General features: G+C 36.4%; 1 long non-coding RNA gene across 1 annotated transcript in view; it reads right to left on the bottom strand.

Annotated features, from left to right (window-relative positions):
- The window catches only part of LOC140504984 (uncharacterized), a 40,306-nt gene extending 24,202 nt beyond the window's left edge, over positions 1–16,104 (bottom strand). Inside the window, exon 1 of the long non-coding RNA XR_011967302.1 lies at positions 14,262–16,104. This is a non-coding gene — a long non-coding RNA (uncharacterized lncRNA). The remainder of the gene's footprint in view (positions 1–14,261) is intronic.
- Between the last annotated feature and the right edge of the window lie 814 nt (positions 16,105–16,918).

Here is a 16,918-nt window from a genome sequence, read left to right as displayed (position 1 = left end):
AAATTATGAAACAATGTTTCATAATTAACAATATTTAGTTTAATTTAAACATTCACTGCCATTTTCCCATATGTAAAGAGCCAATATTCACTTGTATTCATTTTACTTTAATCATAAAGCATGACCCATCACTTCTATAAACAATAAATCTTTGCTTTTTAAAACAGGTGCATTTAATTCAATTTTAATAGAATCTGATTTCATGCGTAAGGAATTTCTTAGGTACCTTAATTAAGAAATACACTTCCAAATCCTGGTGATAATTTGGGTGTATATATGTAGTTTGTAAACGCTGATGAGGTACTCTTTTACAGAGGGAATCATTATAGTTTCTGGAAGGCACTTCAGAGCTCTTTAAGTTCATCCCTTTTGTTTTAGAGGTAAGAAAACTGAGGGCCAGAGAAATTGTAACTTTCATTTTTTTAAAAAATATTTTTATTCTGAATTTAAATACCCAATAGAATATACATTTTTCATATGTGTATATAGTGCAATGTGAAATTAGGTTTGTACATGAAACTACAGGTCTCTATTATGTACAGCTTTCTTTCTAATAACATCAACCTATAGTTTTAAACATTATTTAAACATCCTGCTTGTTTGGCCTTCTTCTAGCCTTCTTCTATTCTTTTACCTCTATTTTTAAAAATGCCCCAATAACCCTTTTTCCCCCTTTTTTTTGCTATCCTATTCCTATTTCCCCTTAACCTACCTCCACCCCCATTCAGAATAAAAGGAAAACAAAACCCTTGTAAGAGATATACACATGTAATTAAGCAAAACAAACTCCTGCCTTAAATGTTTTTGAAAATGTATGTCTTATTTTGCATCTTGAATACAACATGGTTCTGTCCAGAGGTAGGTAACGAGATTCATCATCAGTTCTTTGGCATTGTGGTTGGCCATTGATTGCCCAGATTTCTCAAGTCTTCCAGAATTGGATTTTGGTTTTTTTTAATAATGTTGCTGTTCTATAAATTGTTCTCCTAGTTCTGCTCACCTCACTCTGCATCATTTCTTACAGATCCTCCCAGTTTTCTCTATAACCATCTATTCCATCATTTCTTATAGTTTGATAGTATTCCATTAAATTTATATTTATCATAATTTGTTCGGCCAGTTCCTAATAGACAGGTGTACTCTTGGTTGACAGATTTTTACTATCACAAAAGAGCTACTGGAAATGGTTGTGTATATATGGGTTCTAGGTAGTAGAAAGAATGATAGATCTAGAGTCCTGACCTGAGTTCAAATGTAGCCTCAGACACTTACTATCTGTGTTCCTCTGGGCAACTCACTTAACCTATGTCTGCCTTGGTTTCCTTATCTGTGAAATGGGGTAACATTAGCACCTACTTCCTAGGGTTGTTAGAAGACTAAACTGAAATAATAATAGTAAAGCACTTGGAAAATACTAAAGATTTGCATAAATGCTAGATGTGATTATTATAATTTCTTTGGAGTATAAGTCTAATAGTGGTTGTGGGTCAAAGGATACTTACATACATACATACAAACATACGTGTGTGTATGTGTATGTATATACAGTGACTTTGAGGGCATTGATCCAAATTATTTCCAGAATGAGCTAAACCAACACATTAGAGTATATATTTTCCTATAGACTCTTCAACAATTTGTTGTTTTCCTTTTTCTTGTCATCTTTGCCAGTCAGAATTGCTTTAGTTTGAATGTCTTTAATTATTAGTGTTTTGGAGCATTTTTTTCCATGTGTTTATTGATAGCTGATATTTCTCCCTATGAAAACTGCCTTTTCTTATTCTTTGACCATTTAAATATTGGGGAATGGCTCAGGTAGCATGTAGAGAAGAGTTTTGAACCCAAATCTAGACTTAAATGCTTTTTTTCCCATAGTACCATACTTTCTGGTAAGAAATGATGTAGTCACCTTTCAAATATGTAACTTTTAATCAGACATAGTGGTGGGAAAAGGTGACTTGAATTATAGTTGGATCAAGACTGAAGTAAACCTTGCTTTTACATCAGGCAGAACCAGGGACTAGACATTTTTCCCTGCTGCTCCATTACAACATTGCTGGGGAAAACATAAAACCGTACGGATGGAACCATGTACAAATTCCAACTATTTAACCTCATCTGACCTTTTTGGCCTTTTGCTACTACTGTATAATCTCTTCACTCTGCACTAACCAAATACCTTCCAGTTTTCCCAGGGCTATTCCAACATTGCCTGCTTTCCTTAAGTCCCGAAGTCCCCAGTCCATCTTCTTTTCCCTTATCAAACTTTCACCAGATGACCACACCTCTTGTTTTATTGAGAGGATCAAGGCAATTCAAGATAAGCTCCTTCAGCTTTCTTTTCTACTATAAAATTTCTCTTTATCCTCACTCACATTCTTTTCCCTTCTATCCCTGGAGAAAAAAAAGTATCCTTCAATCTTTCACAATCTAATATCTCTATTTCTATTTTTGGTCCCATTCTCATTGACATTTTCTAGAAACCGCTTTTAGGACCTTGTTCCAATCCTTATACCCTTTATCTTATGTCCTCAATCCTTTCCTCTCAACTGGTTCATTCCCTTTTGCCTACAAATATGTTTATGTAACCCATATACTAAAAATAAACACAAAAACTTTCCTCTAGCCTGCCATGACATTGAGCTACTAGCCTACCTTTCCCCCTTTCTTTCATCACCATCTTTGCTGTTTCTACTTTCTCAGAATCCATTCACTCATTAATCCCTTGCAATTTGACTTCCACCCCAATCAGCATACTTAAATTGCACTTGAGAAAGTTAGAAATAATGACCATTCTGGAAAACAATTTGGAATCGTGATTATAATATTCATACTTTTGACCCAGGGTACCCACTGGCAGACATAGATCTTATTCAATTTCAAGGTGAGAAAGAAAGGTTCTATATATACCAAAGTATTAATAGCAAAAAAATGGAAACAAAGTAGTTAGTTGCGCATTGGTTGGGAAATGACTAAAAAAAAAATCCAGTATATGTGAATGTAATAGATTTTTGAGCCATGAGAAATAGCATCAAGGACAAACTCAAAGAAACATGGGCAAACTTTACATGAATTGTTTCAAAGGATAATAAAATAAGTGAAACTGAGAAAACAATGTACACAATAGAATAAAAGAGGACTGAACACTATGCAATAATATTGACCATGATAAAAGAAAGGTCAGAAAATTCACCTTCCTCCTTTCTTTGGTGGGGTCAGGGGGGTGAATGAAATGTTGCATATACTATTAGATATATTAAGCTATTTTGTTTTTTGAATTTTCATTATAAAAGAAGACTTGCTGAGTAGCAGAGGGACTGATGATATGCAGAAATAAATGTGATATAAAACCAAAAAACATCAGTCAACTTAAAAAAATAAATTGCCAATGACTTCTTTACCACAAAATCAAAGAGTAACAGGGGCTTCATTTTAGGCATATCCTGGTCTCCTTACAGGGAGGCTCTCTTCTTATGGGAGGAGACATCCTATGTTCCCCTGTCACATGGGTGGAAGTAACTTCCTTGCTTCCTTAGCTGGAGAAGGCAAAAACTGCCAGACTGGGCCTGAAATTTCTCTTTGTTCCATTTTGTTTGTGCTCAGTTTCAGGTGCAGAAGGTAGAATCCCCACTGGACTTGGAATCCTTGAGTGAGGGCAACTTTGGAGGCAGGATTTCCGTAGCCAACCAGTCCAGAAGAGAATTTCTAAGAAGCCAGGGCGCAGGGCTTTTTGAACTCAAGTGCGGCTTTGCACTTGGAGTTTGGGGCTGTACTGTATCTAAGCTAAAATGTGAACTTAATCCTCTTTCCCTCCCCAGAAGATGGAATTTTGTAGTGTAGCATTATTCCCCATGCTAGGGAATATGTTTGCATATATTTTATTATACCTTTGAAGTAAATGTTGCTTTGTAAAAACAAATCCAACTGTTAAAATGGAAATGGGTACAAAAAACTCCCTACAATTGAGAAAACATTATTGAGAGGGTCAGGAGTCAATAGCAGAGAACCTAGTCACCCCGCGCGCAATCCCCTTAAAGAAGAACCCTAAGGAAGGTATGAAATGTAACGCACCTGTCCCTCAGAAGACAGAGGCCAGCATAGTCACTGTTAGAAAACCATCATAGGGGAATACCATCATAGGGGAATATAAATCCAGATTTAGACCTAGAAGGAATCTTAGAAGTCATCAAGGGCAACTCCCTTATTTTATAGATGAAGAAACTGAAACTGGAAGACATTACATGACTCACTTGGAGTCATATACCTATTAAATGTGTGAGGAAGGATTGAACTCTTGTCTTCCTGACTCTTCCTGATTCCAAGCCCAACGCTCTATGAACTATATCACTTAGCCATTCTCTCCTTTGGTTCTGTACTCCTTTACTTTTAACATCTGTAGCCTTTTCTTCTTCCTGTAGTTCTCTCTTCTCTTTCCTCTAGAAGCATTATGATATTCTGGCTCCATAATTCTTTGGAAGCTCTTTCCTCTGTCTTCATTTCTGGTTCTTAGTCATTTTGTTGTGATTCAGTCACTTTTCAGTTGCATTCAACTGTTTACGACCCCATTTGGGGTCTCCATAAACTAGACACTCCTTAACTAAATCACATTTCCTCGTGCCCTAAACTCACCCGTCTCCATGTACTTGCTCATGCTTTTCCCTCCAGTTGGAAAACTCTATTTCTAGCTGGTGAAATCTTGCCCATCCTTTAAAGCCTAAGTCAAAAATCTTCATAAATGTTTCTGTCTTTCATATTAGAGATCCAGAAAGTTAAGAAACATGTTGAAGAGACATGCTAGCTGACAAGGCAACAGACTGGTGAACAGGTCGTTTAGTTAATTTAGGAGCTAATGTGGTTGACTTATCCCATAAACAAAATACATAGATGATAAATTATAGGAAGGGTGATCTGCCCTTCCTGTAAATGTAACTGGCACCTCAAAGAACATTTGCTAATTGGTGGAGATTGAATGTTCTATGTTTTTGTGAGTGGCAGAGTTGGTGAGAGCTTGGGAGAAGAGAGGTCTTCTGGTTTCCAGCTTTAAGAAAGAAGAAATGTGGGTCTAGACTTTCTTTAGATCCCTGAAGGGAGAGAAAGACTCTGGAAGAAACCAATATATAAAGGAACTGGCATCTCATTCATTTCCCTATCCTTACCTTGCTACATTAGAGACTTCAAAGAACCTCCCTTGGGGTGAGATTGGGTTTTTCTCTCAGTGGAGTTGACTTTTCTTGCTCCTAGTGGGAAAGCTCATTCACTCTGGGTATTGTCTGGTATATTCCCATCTTTATAACTTTTCTGATTTCTGTTTGCTATTAGCTTGGGTTTATTACTGCTTGCTATGTATGTTCATTGTAGAATTGATATTTGTTGGGAAGAGAGTTAAGCCTTGGATTTATAGCTTGGGGCACTTCTTCATTAAGGGGATAGCTTTGAATCTAAAAATTATTTCCCCCAGACCTGCAATATTGAAAGGGGGGCAAATTGACATAATTCTAGCCCAGTATACTCTGGCACCAATCTCCTGCCTCCCTTTCTGACAGGCATCAAAGTCTCCCTTGAAGAAAGATGGGTGAAAGAGGCTCTAGAAATATCTATTCAGGCATTTCTGAGAGTCACATCTAGACAGACCCATATGGATACATATAAGTTACTTGGGCAAAATAAAGTATGCCACATACCACACACCTCCTTATATAAAACACTACTATCTGGCTTCACTATCCATTATGATAAAACTCCTTTAATCTCCACTAGTCCTATATGCCTAAGTGGATAGAGTACTGGATTTGTAGATAAGGAGATGAGCTCAAATCCAACCTCAGGTACTTAATGTGTGACCCTGGGCACATCACTCATCTACCTTGTGCCTCAGTTTCCTCATCTATAAAATGAGAATAATAGAACCTACCTCACAGGAGTTATTTATTTATAAAGTAGCTTGCAAACCTTAAAATACTGTATAAATGCTGGTGATGATGATGATGATGATGATGTTTTGAATTCAGATCTCTTCTGGATTCCAAGACCAGCCCTTATACACTATGCTTTATTGCCTCTCATGCATGTATATATGTGTATATATGAACATATGTACCATATGTTATATACAAATAACATGCAGACAGATACCCTGTGGTGAACTTGTACAGATATAAAGAGTCCCCCAAGATGAATAAGTGTGGATGAGCTGTGGTATATATACCAAATCCAGGGAATACCTACTTTGATAAACTCACACACCAGTTCAGATACTGGAAAATACACATAAATTACAACAATCAAAAATTTTCGAAGAAGACAATTCTGAATAAGAAAGAAAAAAATGGGATGACAGGCTAACAAAAAATAAATGTGGTTTGTTTTTTTTTGGGGGGGGGGTAACTTTTCAGGGAAAGTTGCTCAAAAGAAAACAGGATTCCAGTAAATGAGGAGAGCCACAAAATGAATGATGTTTCCTTGACATGGATGAGAGAGAGCTCATTCTTTAAGTAGGTCATTAAAATTAGGAAGGAAGAAAAAATATATAATTAGGAAACAATAAAGTCCTTGGCAAAGTAATTCTTACCAAAAATAGGTAAAAGAATAAAGTCAGCTCTTTATTATGTATGCCAATGAGAAAGAATATCTGCCAAGATAATAGAAAATAGCTGATTATGTAGTTAGCTTAGGGATATTGGAAACAGAGTTCCTAATACCTGGCTTCTTTATCCTCTCCTAAAAGAAATACTTTCAGTCTATTTACATCCAAGTAAATGGTGAGTGACTCAGTCTACAATGACTTCTATTCTCTGCCTTTGGATCCTGTCCTTTATGAGGTAGCCAAGAATCAACCCAATTAGTTTAGTGTGGGATCAGTTTTTATCAACATCCGCCAACCCTCATAATCTGATCATCCCCTAGACCAATGTAGTCTTGACTCCTATTAGCTCTCCACAGATAGATGAGGCCTCCCATCACCTTCCTTCTAGAATCTATGCTCTTCTAAGTACTCAAGGACACACCATATCCTTTGAATCAGTCTGGCATATGCTAACTCATAGGGAGATGGGTAAACTTACATAGTCAATAAAGAAAGTACAGTTATCCTTTCTACATTATGACTTTCCCCAACATGGTTTCAGTATATTATGGGTTGGCAAAAAAATTAAATAGGAATTTTGGGGGAGTTTTGGGGCAACCACAGGCGACACGCAAAGGCCAGCAGATAACATGGAGCCTACGATCAAATACTTAACCCAAATTTTACAAAAAGCTACTGTGAACACCTCATAAAAGAAAAAGAAAAAATTTAGACTTCTTCTGTGATACGAAGGGAAGGCCAAAACATTTTACGCAGATTTTCCACATCGCAGGGGCGCCACGTTCCAAATTCCAGTAAGAGGAAGGGATAACTATAATCCATTCCTTGATACTTCAAAACAAGAATTTGGTCTTGGAGTGAATAAGGATCTGGGAGGCTAAGTAGCCTAATCTTACACACACACACACACACACCCACACACACACACACACACACATAATCATGAATCCCTCTTCCGAATGTGATAAATGGTTATCAGTCCTCTGCTTGAAGACTTCCAGCGACTGGAAACTCGCTGCCTCTTAAGTTAGATTAGTGTACTTTGGGATAATTCTTAATGTTAAATTTTCTCTTATAGAATTAAAAAGTTGGAATAGAGCTCAAAGGCCATCTAATCTATCTGTTATATTATATTGAAATCTGGATTCCCGTACCTTTGAGTCAGTGGTCTCAGTTCTGACACCTATGGCTGCATAGATTACATCTAACCCCGCTTCCATGTAATAACCCTTCAAATACATTAGGCAGTGATCATGGCACCTCTAATCCTTTTCTTCCAGGCCAAATATCCGGTCTTTATATGTCGTAGTTTTGGTGCCTCTCACTATGTTTGCCATACTCCTCTACAGAGTTGAAAAGAACCTCTGAGTTCAATCTCCCCATTTTCCAGATGAGAACATTGAGGATCAGAGAGCTTAAATGATTTGTTCAAGGTTACAAAGGGACTCAAGCCCACTTCCTCTTTCTCCTAGTTCCTCTTTCCTTTGTATGGCTGGCTGCCTTTGAACAATATAATTTATTCGTGAGTCAATCAATCTTAAGATTACACTAATTTTTTGACCTACCGTATGATTGAAGCATAGAATAAAAGATTTGGACTGGACCTCAAAAGTCATATAGTGTCCCCTGAAGCCTGAGTCTCATCTTCAACACTCCCCAAAGGTGACTAATCAGACTTTACTTGAACATCTCCAGGGCTGGGGAACTCCTGAATGAAGTAGGTTGTGGTTTTTTGCACAGCTCTAATCTGGGGTGTGTTTGTAAATGTTTAACAATTGGCTCTTGGTAGGGGGTGTGTATATGCCATATACACAGTACACTTGTAAGGTTAACCTGAAATATTAACATTTTCTCCATTATTTTCTTAAATCTAGAGTCTGAACTCTAGCAGTCTATGGTCAATCAACCAAATAATAATAAATCGGTCCTTGATTTGTAGCATTAGCCAATACCTAATGTGTAAATGCTCACAATGAAAATTTAGCCATCAGCTCTCCCAAGCCAGTTTGAGTTGACTCTAATACTCCTGGCTCTAATTGTTCAGAAGTTTTGTCTTATATTGAATGAAAAGCTGCCTCTTTGGTGTTTGGAGTACATTAAAATCTCCAAGGACTCTTTTCCACTGTTTTTATACAAGTGACTGACTTGAAGTTTACCAAAATCTTTAAGGCTTTTACACATGAACTGAAAGGGAAAAAAGGATTCTTGAAATGACAAGAAAAACAAGACAAAAACATCTGAAAGGGAATAAATAAATCAAGGGAAAACAAATAATAAAATTTTAATTTTGCAATACAAAAGGAAGGAAAAAAGGAAAAACCCATGTCAATGAACCTCGGAAAACACCACAAAAAATTGTGGTGACACAGATACTACTTGAGAACAGATATTATAAAGAAAGATTTTAATTAAACTAAAAAAATATCTGAGAGGAAATAATGAGAAAAAAATTTCTTAAAACAAACACAAAAGATTTAAAATAACACTGTAATCATCAGATATTAGGATACACACAGGAGTGCCAAGAGCATTAGATAATGAAATCAAAATAGAATAACAAACCAGGGCCTGATCCTTCCCCACCCTCCCCGGCCTTCAACTCTGACAGATAAATACCACTAGTGTTATTCCCCATTTTACAGATGAGGAAACTGAGTCTCCAAAAGGCTAAATGGTGTATGTGTCCATGTGTACATCTAATAAATGCTAGAATCTGAACTCATCTGTCTTGACTCCTAAACATGTGCTATTTTCTATAACACTGTAGTTGGAAGTGATGCTGGAAAATGATATCCATCTTAAGTCTAGACCTAGAAACTCAAACCTCAGAATGGTTAGCATACTAGAAAACATGAAAAAGGAAGAGGATCTAGACCTTATATTTAAATGATCTAAAAAAATTCCAGAATTGTTAAGAATAAGTAACATTATATAATATAAACTTAAAACTTAAGTCAGAGAACATGATTGCCATATTTCAAAACTACAAAGATAAAAAATTTTTGAAGATGCAAGAAAGGAAAAAAGTTACATCAAAGAGCTCCTATAGTAGGTAATTCTCTGGAAGTGTTCTTCCCCTGTGGGGAGTAGAGGGACTTTTTGAAGTCCTCATAGAGAAAACAGATTGGTGAAATGTAGGGAAGTGGTAAAAACCTGTGTGGGGATATTGTGGTTTCCAAGTTTTCAATTTCTTTGTCCTTTTCTCTTGAGAGACACATCCTATCTACTATTTTGGATGGGCAAAGAAGAGAGGTGGGACAATTAATCTGGGGTAATTGCCTGCCATGGGCACAACCAGCAATGGGTTTTGGGAATGGCTCCTGAGTTTCCAGTAACAGTAGCTCAGTGCCTCTATTTACCATAATAGGGAACAGTACTGAAAATAGCGTGCAAGACCACAAGGCATCAATGTTCAGAGACAAGACCAAACCAGTGGCCGGGAATTAGAACTTGATGGAATACACGTATGTGTACACACACACACACACACACACACACACACACACACACACACACGGTAGTCAGATGAAGAGGACAGCATTCTCCTACAATTTCTCATACTTATTTAATATAGCATGGGACTCAGGCCTCAGGTACTATCCCCTCCCCCTACTTCTCTTTATCCATTTTTTGTCATGGGAAGGTGTGTGAAGAATTTCAGAAAACAACTGGATGGATGCTCCAAAGGAGGATCGCTTCATTTATTTTAGGTCTTTTCTCTGTAATATTTTTTTGTCTTGAAATTAACTAATACCCTAAAATGAATATTTCCACAAACAAATTAGAACAGAAAAAAGAGGATTATATATAAAACTATGAATCTTTTATATATAGCTTGCTTTTCCTTTTATACACCCATACACACATTCATATTTAAATTTATATTGGCAAAATTCAACCTATAGCTTTTAAAGTTGTCCAGCTTATCTGTGTTTCCTTCTTGCTTTCCTTCTCTTCTCTTTTGTGCATTTAAAAATGCTTCAATTTATCTTTCTTCCTTTCTTTCTCTTTTGTTTACCTTATTAGTGGACCTATTTTCTCTCTTAATTCCTTCCTCACTGAGAAAAAAACAAGGAAAACATAACCTTGTAACAAATATACATAATCAGTCAATGAACATTTATTAAGAGTCTATTCTGTACCAGACACTGTGCTAAGAGCCAGTGAAGAAAAACAAATTCCCACATTATCCATGTCAGAAAATATGAATCCCATTCCGTACCTTGAGTTCATTTCCTCCCTGAAAGTAGATAGGATACTCATTTACTGGTAAGTCTTTAATAGTTGTTTTTCTTTACATTGCTGTTGCTATTGGGTAAATTGTTTTTAAGATTCTTTTTACTCTATTCTGCCTCAATTCATAAAGTCCATTCCTTTTGCAGCTTACTCTATGACCAATAATTCTATTTGTACCGAGTAAATTAAGCGACTGAATTCCATGGATTTGGGGAGTTGTTTGACCCAAAAAGAAATTTTAGATGTGGGGTGGGGACAAATCATAAATTCATTCCTCAACAAAATTTCATTGTCATAAGATCATACATTTATAGTTGAATGGAATCTTGGAGGTCATCAGGTCCATCATCTTATTTTATAGATGAGGAAACTAAATCCCAGAGAGGTTCAATGACTCGTTCATGATCGTATAGGTCGTGAGTTCCAGAGCTGGAAATTAATCTAGGTCTTCTCACTTAAAACACCATATCCTTTACCCTGTACTACATTGCCTTAGCTTCTATTCAGAATCCCTAGTTCAGTTACAGTAATATATAAATATATATATATATATATATATATAAAACTGTATAGCTCAGTTACAGTAATAACAGTTAACATTTATATAGCATTTTAAATTTTGCAAAGCTCTTTACATTATCAGGATCTCATAGGTAGTAACTATCTGAGGCAGGATTTGAACTAAGATCTTCCCCAGTGTGACTATAGAGCTTTCTCCAGGATGTCACCCAACTCCTTCACTATACTGCCCTACTATGCCCCTGCTTGCTAGAAGGGGGAATAGTCTGAGCATGTGAAGGTTAAATACCCTCTGGTGGCCAATAGGGATACTTCAGCTTTAGGAAGGCTATTTCACTCAGGTACCAGAGTTACAGACAGAAAGACTCGGCTGGTGGCTTGAGCACAGCTTGTAGAAGAATCTGCTGTTGAATTCCTTATTTTGATTATTAATTTAATAACACACTGTCTTGCTGTATGCTTAAGAAAGTTAGCATACAAGCTAGTGTGGGCTGCTTACACTAATGCAGGATCTCGTGCATCATATGGAATACTTATTATGTAGGCTATGTCTGTGCTACACATCAATCCAGCTTTCCCTGGATTTCTAAGTCAAGACTAGAAAGAATTGATGAAGTTGAAACAGAAAATTACATATGTGTATATATATATATATATATATATATATATATATTCTTAGATTACACATTCACTTTCCCAGAAAACCTAAGTAATCTGCTGAAGAACTTTTTAGAAGAAAAAAAATCAGCCTTCAAATAGTACATTAACAAAAGTCCATATCTGAAAAGGTCTTTTGATTCAGGAATAGAGTGATACTCCCCCTCCAAAAAAAAGAGAACTAAGTAATTAAGATATTTTTAAATTAGACTTTGGGTATAAAGATGGCAGTATGAAAGGTATAGAAGGACTCAGATTTCCCACATAGTCTTGCAGTAATCTTTTAAAACATGTGCCAGATCAAATGATCATCAAAAAATCCAAAGAGAAAAATCAGTAAGCCTGCTGGAGCCTGCCAGCACATTGGGAGTAGACACATTAGGAAAGATGAAAGCCAGTGATAGAAGCCCAGGAAATTCATATCAGACAAAATAGGACCTGACTACTGCATTCAAGAATGTGGGTAAAGGATGTGCCAGACCCTAAATATACCCCCAAAACAAATCAGGAACTGAGGTTGGAGATATGAGTAAACAGAGGAAAACATTGAAGAAATATTAGGTCAATTGTTATCCAAGAAGTAAATCTAGAAAGAGTAGCTGCACAATAATTATTAAAAAAGGCTCCGAAAAAAAATAACTCAGCCATAAGCTTTTAGAAACTCTGAGTATTCTTACAAGAGTACCCAGAAGAAATAAAGCAAGAGGGAGAAAAATAGAATTATAAGTAAAAGAAGAGCTCGCAAGGAAAAAACTAGGAGGAAAATAAATAGCTCAGAACAGAAGGTAAAATGTGATCCAAGTAGTGCACTCCCTGAAAAAGAGAATGGAGCCAAGAGAACTAAATGATGTCACGAGACAATAAGAAATAATAGAACAAAGTAAAGATTGAAAAAAGTAATATATCTACTTTCAAAAACAAACTGACCAAAGAGATCTAATTTAAGACTCATTCAACTACTTAAAAACCATGACCTAAAAACCAAGAAATTCAGGATACCATCTTTCAACAAATTATAAATAAAAACTGGAAGATAAAATAAAAATCAGAAAAAAAATCTGATTACCTCTAGAGAGAAATCCTAAAATTAAAACTCCCAGCAATCTTATAGTCAAAATTTAGAGCTTTCAGGTGAAAGAAAAATATAAATGGTCATGAATGAAAGAATTCAAATACCAAGGAATCACAGCCAGGTTCACAGAAGATTTGGCAGAAATTAATATGCAGTAGAAAAAACTTGGAATGTGATATTCCAAAAGGCAAAAGATAAAAGATTATGACAAAAATATCTCATCCAAATTAGAGTATAATCCTCCAAGGGAAAAAAAAAAGAATCTTTAAGGGAAAAGAGGACTTTCAAACATTCTTTATTAAAAGATGATAACTGATCTTTTTGTGATGGCAAAGAATTTGAAAACTGAGGGAATACCCGTCAATTGGAGAATGGTTGAACAAGTTGTTGTATATGAATGTAATGGAATACTATTGTGCTATAAGAAATGATGAGCAGGCAGACTTCAGAAAAACCTGGAAAGGCTTGCATGAACTGATGCTGAGTGAAGCGAACGTTTCAGAGAGCAGGAGGACAGTTGTACACAGTAACAGCCACACTGTGTGATGATCACCTACTGTAGAGTCACCTCTTCTCAGGAATGCAGTGATGTAAGACAATTCCAAAAGACTCTTGATGGAAAATGCTATCCACATCCAGAGAAAGAACTATGGCATCTGAATGCAGATCAAGCATACTATTTTCTCTTTTTTTGTTTTTTCTTTCTCATGGCTTTTCCCTTTTGTTCTGATTCTTCTTTCAGAACATGACTAGCGGAAATACGATTAACATGATTATAATGTATAACCTATATCAGATTGCTTACTTTCCTGGGGAAGGAGGACGGGGAAGAAGGGAGAGGTAAAAATCTTATAAAAGTTGAAAACTTTCTTTACATGCAATTGGAAATAAATAAAATATTATTTAAAAAATAAATGTTGAAAACTATCTTTATGTGTAATTGGAAAATATAAAATACTATTAAAATAAAAGATGATAACTGAGAGAAACTTTGAAATGCAAAGTTTCCAAACAGTATTTAAGATGAATTTATAAAGTTAAACATCTTTGAGAAGTTGTTGTTCAGTCATTTCAGCTGTGTCTGACTCTTCATTACCCCATTTGGGGTTTTCTTGGCAAAGATACTGGAGTGGTCTGCCATTTCCTTCTCTAGCTCATATTTTAGTGAGGAAACTGAGGCAAACAATGACTTACCCAGGGAAACTCCAGTGTCCGAGGTCAGATTTGAACTCAGGAAGATGAGTCTTCCTGACTTTAGGTCTGGTGTTCTGTCCACTGGGCCACCTTGAGAAGTTTGAAGAGGTAAAATGACAATGAAGTCATTATTAAATGAGGGAGGAAAATGTTCCTTTAGAATCTGAATGACTTCAAAGTTTACAGAAGAAATTAAAGAAGAAACAGAGGAGTGGAGGTCATTTAGTTCTGTTTTGATTGCTTTAAGAGAGGGAAAAAAATTAGGAAAAAGAAAACATTAGGAAAGAAATGAGAAAGAAGGAAGTAGAACTTGTTCCATATCATAATTGGGGTTTGTGAGAAGAATATACAAACATGAGAAAAACAAGGTTCTCTTGCCTGGCTGACTGCCATCGGCAACTAGGCGTAAAGAGGGACTGTGTGTGCTAAGCCTTCTCTTGTTATAGCTTAGTAAATCTCCTTTTGTTAACTATTGAATACATAAAGGAAAAAGCATTTACTATATATCACGCATTGTGTTAAGCACTGAGGTTACAAACAGGAAAAAAAAATGAGACAATCTAAAGGAGTTCACATTCTAATTTAATTAGGGGAGATAATACATAAAAGAAAGTTCAGCTGCAAGGAGGAGTTAGCTATTAAATGTTGAACAATCAACTTTGCTGTGCATGTTTATGTTTGTGTATATGTACAGGTATGTATATATATACATAGGTGCATTTATATATTCGCAACAAACTTATAAGTTTAATCCACGTTATTCACACTTTCTCTGTCACTTAAGTTTAAACAATTAGCAATAAATCAAATCCTACTTCCTACTTTGCTAATTTCCAAGGCATAAATGTCCAAACTGAAAGTTGTCAGTATGAGCCAGCTCCAGCACACTCCTGGATGCAGGGCAAATAGGAAGATCTAAAAATCCAAAGAGTACAGCTGATTGCGAGGCCCAGGGGTCCTTTGGTTACATAAGGAAGTCAGATGACAGTGCCAGGGGACCACAGGGTACAAAGACAGGACAGATGGTGGTCCTCTGTTACCTGAAATAAAAGAGTTGTTGTCTCCCATCTAATCCAAGCCATGTGAGTGGTCAAGTTGCAAGGCGGGAACCTGTTGGTCATGGGTCTTCCTGCCACCTGCTGGTGCCTAATAGATTCTTCTGGGGAAAGAGGAGCTATGACTGTCTCATTTTGTTCCATTATCAGATCTAAACTGCCAGGGGACTTGCCCAAGTTAGAACCAAACCACACACACACACACACACACACACACACACGATAGTTTACTCTGTTTAACATCACCCATTGCTTGCCGGTTATATCCACCTGAATATCTTGCCAGGATCTAAACTCCATACACCCAAAATAAAGTTTTTTCTTTTCCTCTTCCCTTACACATTTCTGTTAGAGATACCATCATCTCTATGTGATAAAAAACTGCCAGGGAAACCGGAAAGCACGCTAGCAGAAATGAGGTTTAGACCAACACCTTACGCCAAATTCTACAGTACATTCTGAATGGATATGCAACTTCAGTATTGAAGATCATACAATGAAAAGTATTAGAAGACAAACAGATCATATATTTCTCACAGTTATGAGTGGGAGATATATTTTTAACAAGGCATCAAGGTAATTGCAAAAGATAAAATAGATACCTTGGATTATGTTACCCATTCTTGTTAGTCCCATCCTTTCAACATCTCTATCTCACTCTTTATCCTTCCATGTGCCCTCTGGAACTCTTGCTCTATTATAATGAGCATTATATTTAGACCTGCGTCCTTTCACAGAAAACTACATTTTGTATTTACTTTAATATATATTAATATATACAAGTAGGTGTATATATACATATATATGTGTGTGTGTATAAGCACACACATTATATATACATATGTATATGTATATGTCATTTCTCCCAAGAGCAGGGATTGTTTTGTCTTTGCATTACCAGAGCCTATGTGGAGCTTCATAAATGCTTTTTGAATTAAAGTCTTGTTAATTCTACCTCCATAACATCTCTCTCACCTCATCTGTTCCCTATCTTCTTGAGCTGGAAGGGACCTCAATGGCCCTTTTTTCCATTCACACTGCTACCACCTAATTTGGGCTTTTATTATCTCTTGCCTGGGTTTTTGCAATAATCTCCTAATTGGGCCTCACAACTCCAGTCTCTTCGCTCCTTATTCTGTCTTCTACATAACTGTAAAAGTAATTTTCCTTAAGAATGGGTCAGATTATGTAATTTCCTCATTCAAAAAATTTTTGGTGGCCCTCTGCCTTCTCTAGGATAAAATACAAACTCTCAAGCCCATTTAAAAGGCAAGTGCTCACATGGTGGTCAGAAGAAGTGATACAAGGACACTCTCAAGATCTCTCTGAAGAACTTTGGAATTGACTGCATGACATGAGAGACATTGGCAAAGGACCACCCAGCCTGGCATACATGCATCAAAGTCGCTGTCCTCTATGAGGTAAGAAGAATTGAAGTAGCTCAAAAGAAAGGTAAGATGGGCAAATTTAGAAAATCCACCCCAAATGTTCACATGGAGTCCCAAGGGAGGGGAACCTATGGCCTGAGGTGAAGTTTTACAGAAAATCCTTTTATTAAGGGCATTTGTTTTGTGAAGTTTGGATTCAGTTAAAGGGCCGCAC

Source organism: Notamacropus eugenii, chromosome 5, assembly GCF_028372415.1.
Source record: "Notamacropus eugenii isolate mMacEug1 chromosome 5, mMacEug1.pri_v2, whole genome shotgun sequence".
Classification (NCBI taxonomy): Eukaryota; Metazoa; Chordata; class Mammalia; order Diprotodontia; family Macropodidae; genus Notamacropus; species Notamacropus eugenii.
This window is presented reverse-complemented; position numbering and strand designations above follow the sequence as displayed.